This window comes from Cibotium barometz, chromosome 24, assembly GCF_041138505.1.
Source record: "Cibotium barometz isolate CiBa-2024 chromosome 24, ASM4113850v1, whole genome shotgun sequence".
Classification (NCBI taxonomy): domain Eukaryota; kingdom Viridiplantae; phylum Streptophyta; class Polypodiopsida; order Cyatheales; family Cibotiaceae; genus Cibotium; species Cibotium barometz.
The window spans coordinates 25,440,196-25,447,432 of NC_141069.1; positions in this window are offsets into that span (position 1 = coordinate 25,440,196).

Genomic DNA, 7,237 nt, shown 5'->3' on the forward strand with positions numbered 1-7,237 from the left:
TGTTTTCAAAGACCTAAACCATTGGCCATCTTTACCATCTAGGGTGAGGCCAAAAGCACTCACCTTGACTTGGTCATCCACATGGTCGTCGAAAGCTTCGCAGATGTAGTTAAACATCTCTAAGTGCGGTATGGGATCTCCAATCCCATCAAACTTAGTGATTAGTTTAGAGATGTTTGCGGGTTTATTCCACTCTAATTTGGGTCCTTATACTGGTTGAGTTGGTGCTAGGGGTGTGATGCCACATCATCCACCCCCTCCCTATTCCCATGGCTATTCTCACCATTTCAGGTGCTAGCCCTGCCATGGCTAGAGTCGCGAGTGTTGGTTGGGGGAAACAAGGGGTGGAGGAGTTGGGCGAAGCATATAGTAGACCTTCGGGGGTCCTTGTCTCATGGGAGGATTGGGTTGTGCCTCATGTGGTACCCTGGGTATGCTCCCCGAGGTGAGTATTGTTGGTATACTAGTGGCCCAGGCTAATTTGACGGGGGCGAGTAGGCGCTTTATCTCTGATATGACTTTTCGGGCCTTGGGAGTTGGATCTGGCCCAAGGTTTAGTATGGATCTCTGGGCTTGGTATGAATTAGCCACCCATAAGACGAGCATGACCCTCCAGACTAGTGGAAGAGTCTGGGTTTGATGGCTCTCACTTTGTCCTATTTCTACTCTAGGATCTAGAGGCGGTGTGGGCTCTCTTTCCTATTGGTTTTCCATACCTCTCGCCCTGGGATGTGACTCGTCCAAATGTGCATTTCCTAAGATAAGTTGCAGATCCTCGAAGCAAGACTTCTATGTGAATGGGGAGTAGAGGTAGGGTCTTGCTCCTGGACAGGTTGTCTGTCCATACACTGAGCCTCAAGTTCTCATGTCTTGAGGTCAGGAGTAACTCGTCCTGTGCTGCTCGAATGATCTTCACTCTCAATGGTGCTGTCAAAGACTAGCATTGTTTCGCTCTAAGTTGTATTAACCGATGGGTTTGACCTTATGAGCAAGGGAGCATCAGGAGATCTTATATCATCAAAAAGAGGGTTTTTTTGCACCAATTTTTTCGAATGTAGGTGCATGAATGTGTGGAATGCCATATGCTTTAAGATGGTACATGCATATGCTTTATTGAGAGGACATGGGCATACACTTCACAGAAAGAAGGTGACACGGATATACGTTTCTTGGAAGACATGGACATGGCTTCAGAGAAGGAACCAACATGTGCTTGTGAATGATGAAGGTACGGGCATGGCAAGCAGATATGGTACGGGCATGGTAAGGTTGCCATAGGCATATGCTTTGTTGGGTCAAAAGAGAAGGAACGGACATGGCAAAGAGATGGAACGAGCGTGGCCAATTGCCACGGGCATGGCTTCAAAGAAGGTATAGTTGTACCTTCAAATGGTACAAGCGTACACTATAAATGGTACGGGCGTTCACTTCCAGTTTTCAGATATTTTTAATGTTGCAAGTCTGAAGGTTAAATCAACAAAACAAGAAGTAGTAATGAGGCAAAGTCCTTACGCTCAGCAGATCCAATTGATGATGCCTCCTTCTTTATGAAATCACACGCAACAACATGGCAGCCTTACAGGCGGGAATCGATGCCACCTTCTTCATAGCATTTGGCTACTTTATGTGTAGCTTAGAATATATAGCTTCATTGTCCTAAGCTTGGGCAAGCATAAGAGTCTTGTAGTAAGAGCCATAGCCATGGAAAAACTCAAGCAAAAAGAGGGAAGAAGGAAAACATGAGATGCTAGAATTTTTCCCCAATTTTGGTCCACTGCTCAAAAAAGTATGGTCCAATGCCCAAAATTTGGCCTAAAAAACTCAATTCTCATCAAAATACAATCAAACAAAGCAAGAATTACTACAAATCTAGCTCTCCCCTCACCATCAAATGAGAAAAACGTTTTTGCATCTCTGGAATTTGTTGAAAACACCATCAGAATGCAAGAAAATCAAGAACTCTTGTGGCCAACCCCATCTCTATCCGAAGAGGGAGAGCTAGTGTGGTGCCTGATTTGTCGAGCTAACCATACTAGCACGGAGTGTCCACATCCTTGTTCCACCCTGTATTGCACATATTGCCAAAGATGGGGCAATCATGAAATCACAAACTACTTATTATCAATAAAGGGCTGCTCAAGCTCGCAAACTACCTCAAGCCCTACCAGCAAACCCAAGGCAACCATTGGCCTTACCAGCACTTGCGGTTCGCAACGTACCTTAACCAAGCCAAGAAGTGGCCCAAAGAGGAATTCTTAGGGTACTAGAAATGGCCTTACCACCCCTAGTTCTTCCACCTCAACCCCCATTGCCACAAGTCACACATGTTCGTCAAAGCAGTTAACCCTGACAGAATTCTTTGAAGAAGGGGACAAGGGGGAAGTTCCTGAAGGTCCCACTTACAAACCTCTGGAGCCAAACAACATACCCTCCCAAATTTTAAGCCACTATGTGATGGAGGGCGACCAAATGTTTCCAGTATACTTAGCCACCCCAATCCCATGGGGATGAGACATGAATACAATGGATAAACAACCACCCATGCAATGCTACCATTGTGCAAGACCTCACCGAGTGGCTAAGCGTCCAATCAAAAAAGGGATGGCAAGTACCTCTGTAGGCGCTTCTACATAGCCCCTTTATGTGAGGTGTGGGATATACCACATGTATAAAGATTGGCTGCCGCTCGCTGAGACTAGGGACAAGAGGAAAAGCTCGTGAAGCTAATCCCAGCACCAGAATTAACTTGCTAAGTGTAAGATGGCTTCATCCATACAGTCTCTCTCAACATCGTGAGGACCAGATTGCAAACAAGACAGAGGGCCGCAGGTCACGCTATAGCAGAGGAATTAACCTCGCAAGACCAAGGACACGCAAAGGTCTTATCTTCAAAGAATGTCCTTGAACAAGCACAAGCAACTAGATGCTCAAGAAAGAAAACCACGAAAATCGACCAAGGGGATAGCTAGGTTATCAAGCGTGGTTCGAAAGATGGAATGACCACACATGCATCAACCTCTTCGTTAGAAGAGGAACATCCGCTACCTTTAGCCACCCAGGCTAGGGAATTGATCGACACTAAGTAGCTCCCTAAAAATCTTGCCAAATACTCTAATCCCATCGAGAAAAACGAAAGGCTCTTGGCAGCCCAAGAATTGGTCAGGAGAACTGCCAAGCTCAAATAGAAGATGAGCCTCCAATTGCTTACCTAGAGCCATGCCCACCATCAGTCTCCAACATGCGACCTAATGAAAAGGCTTGGGTATATAATAGAGAGCTCCCGGACCAATCACCCCCTGATAGGCCAACACAAGCAACAACACCCACTATGATAGCTACCCCCCCTAGGGAAACTGGGTGGCTGAATATCTCAAAAACCTAGGGGCGATGACCATCTCAAAAGAACAGACACAGAGGTCCCCATCCAAATACCTTATATAAATAAGAGCTTGAGAACAAGCCAAGGTGACCTTCCTCAAGGAAGAGCCTCTGCTCCTAGAGACATTACATGTCTCTCTTCTTAGATCCAGATCCCCATTGGCACCTTGCTTCAAGGTAGCCCCCAAGATTATGGAAGGATTTTAAGGATTGAATGGAGGGACGCCTCAGGGGCAGGCATGCAAGAATCCATGGAGCTAAATAGCTCTAATGAGACAGAGGAAGATGAACTCATTGAACCCCATGAAATCACTGGCACCCCCATAGTTCAAGTCAATAAACTCGGACAATATTTTGAAGGCGATGAGCTCAATGTTGCATTGCTAAATAACCTTTGACGACCTCTAGGCTACTCCAATCCTGGATGGGGGCAAGAGTGAGCATTGTTACTAAACAATGCTGGGAAAAATGGGAAGCACCTGTCATGGATGACATGACATTACTGGTTAAAATCGCTAATGGAGCCACTGCTAGACCCATTGGTCTATTAAAGGATTTAAAAATAAAGATCCTTGGAACCACCTTTCGACCTTGGATGAACTTTGGCCGTTTGCCAATTTTATATGATTGCATCCTTGGACGACCTTTCATGAGGGAAACTAAAATGATCCACGATTGGAAAATACACACACACACACACACACACACACACACACACACACACATCATGTTTAAAATCCCATATATGTGAGTTTTGAGCATTTAAAGTGATCCCTTTTTCTACACCAACTTACAACTTTGGTTTTTAAAATTGATTAAAAAACTCCTTACAATCTAACTTAAAAACTTAAAATATCTATTCAACCCAGGTGTTATATTACATATTTTGTGAGTGAACCCAGTGAGTGTGTAATTTTATGATAATTATTGCCACTTGTTGAGACAAATGAGAGTAGACTCAAGTTTAGAAAACTAATCCCCATGATGTGCCATTTTAGAGGCACCCAAATATCAAAAAACCATTCATCCATATTGCTATAGACCATATTCCGATGTGACATAATAAAGTATTACTCACTTTTAATCACTTTGTTGTGCTTGTGCAACATAAGACATTTGTAGTAAACTTCTTGTTCTAATATTTGCTTACCTTTGAAAGCAATCCTTAAGTATGTGTTGTTTGAATTTTCTACAATGATAATAAGTCATACCATATATGTTACCTTAATTTGCATAAGTGCATATTTCTTTACAACTCACCTTGCCTATGGAGGGCTATATGTTTTTTTAAAAATGAAAACCAAGGTTTAATACAATTTCAAGCTTGTAACTTATGGTACGCTTCCAAGGGGGTTTTATCCTTCAAAAGAGGGGTTAAGAAACAATTACCCTTAGTAGTACACCCTTTTAAAGAAAGGCTAAATAGTAGTATACCCTGCCAATCCCTTTGCATAGAAATGGAGGTTTAACATGGGCCCTTTAAATAAAAATTTTGGGTTGCCCTTGAAATTCAAGGGTTGGATACAAGTCCCTCTTAAAAGAAACCCTTCAAGATATTATGTTTCCTCATTCGGGGGTAGAATTCATGTAATTCACATAAGACACATACTAAATTGATGGGGATAATAAAGACAATGCGTACACTTTTGTTGAGCTACTTTCATTGCTTAACCTAACATGAAAATCTAAAATGCAGAGGGGTCTCTACAATTTCTTGCCTCACAAGGCACATTTATGGCCAATGGGTTAAATTGTGGCTCATAATGTGGGAAAGATATAAGATTTTGACAAAGTTCATAGTCTTTTATCAATCCTCCAAACCTTAGCTTCTAAAGCCATTGCTTTCCCACTTTATCTCTTCTACCAACTTCTCTTTTTTCTACACATCCACTTAGAAAACCTACTTTAAAAATACGGGAAAAATATCAAGATTAGCCTCAAACATTTGATGTTAAAACTCATTTTAGATTTTTAAAATGTTTTTTAATGGCTATACTATACTTATATATGTGCCTTTACATTAGCATATACATAATGCTTCCACAAATTCACAAGCTAAAAATAAATTAACAATTAATAATCCTCCTTGATGTAGCATTTGGTAAGAGTTGCATCTCATTGAGTTATTGTGGGGGGGAGGGGTGCAAGAGTCCACTTAGGGACTCATCCCTCTAAAGGAGGGATAAGCTTTGCAAGGCATGTAATATTTATGTAAGCACTACCTGAAGAATCAATATGGGGGGGAGGGGTGCAAGAGTCCACTTAGGGACTCATCCCTCTAAAGGAGGGATAAGCTTTGTAGGGTATGCAATATTTATGCAAGCACCACCCGAAGAATCAATTGGGGGGGAGGGGTGCAAGAGTCCACTTAGGGAGGGGTGCAAGAGTCCACTTAGGGATAAGCTTTGTAGGGTATGCAATATTTATGCAAGCAACACCCAAAGAATCAATTGGGGGGGAGGGGTGCAAGAGTCCACTTAGGGACTCGTCCCTGTAAAGGAGGGATAAGCTTTACAGAGTATGCAATATTTATGCAAGCACGACGTGGAGAATCAATATGATAAGGCCACATAATGAAAGAACAATAAATGTGCAAATATGATGCCTTTTTAATGTTTGAATGCCTCGTAAGAAAACATTGCCTAAGAAAACTTACAATCTCTCCCTTTTTTTTTCCTTACTATCCCTTCAAGTTCCAACTTCCCCATAGGATTAGGCTCTAATACATGTATACTTGAAAATTTGGCGTACTTGATAGGGGAGCATCAAAGCATGAAAGTAAGGGGTTTACATGTAACTCAAGACCCTTTTTAAAATTTTTCTTATGGGCAAGGAGGTAGATAAGGAATACTCATCCATGGATTTATTTATAGGCGAGTTGGTAGAGTCATACTCTAGAACATGGGACTTCAATTGGATTTCCACCCACCTCTGATAACTAGTCCATCACCTACTACAGGTGTGCCTTAGTCTCTCCTATCTCCCACTAGTGTTGAGCATGGAGTCCTATCACTAATTGATTGCATGATCTTCACTTGGAAAAATAAGTTCATTTGTAAAAGGATGTCCTACCACTTGTAGTGTTTTTATTGTAAACAATAATAAGTAGAATAGGTTAAGTACTAGTCTAATCTATGAATAATGAATATAATATGAGTTTCTTATTTGTTTTTTTAACTATTAGGTCCTCTAATTCCTCTCATAGATCGAAGCCTTGGAGATGCTTACAACTTACATGCCAATCAAAGGACATGTGAACAAGTTTTGGAATAAAAACTAGTCCTTGGTTTAGGATGAAGGCACACATCAGCACATTCAAGGATTCAGAATCAATCAAATGTGAAGGATTGACTTTGCTTTTACAATGGTGTTTCAACTAAGGGTAACACCATGGACCTAAATCATCTTAAATAATCCACAAAACTAAAGCTCTAAATCATAACTTAAAAAAGAATTTAATTTATTCTATTCTAGCCATAGTAGGAAAAAATCTAGATTAATTATTGAATTATGCTTCAATGTATCATTAATGGCTACAACTATGATAATCGATTGAAAATAATGGCTAAAGACAAGGTGGCAACTCCTCCTTTCTTCTTTTCTTCTATACTAGACTACTACTCTTCTAGTATGACATAGAAGAGTAGTAGTATAGTATAGAAGAAGAGAAGAAAGGAGGTGTTGCCCACCTTGTCTTTAGCCATTATTTTAAGTTAATTATATACATACATACATACATACATACATACATACATACATACATATATATATATATATATATACTACTACTACTACTACTGCTGCTGCTGCTGCTGCTGCTGCTGCTATATATATCTTATTTGAGGGTTAGAGAGTGTTG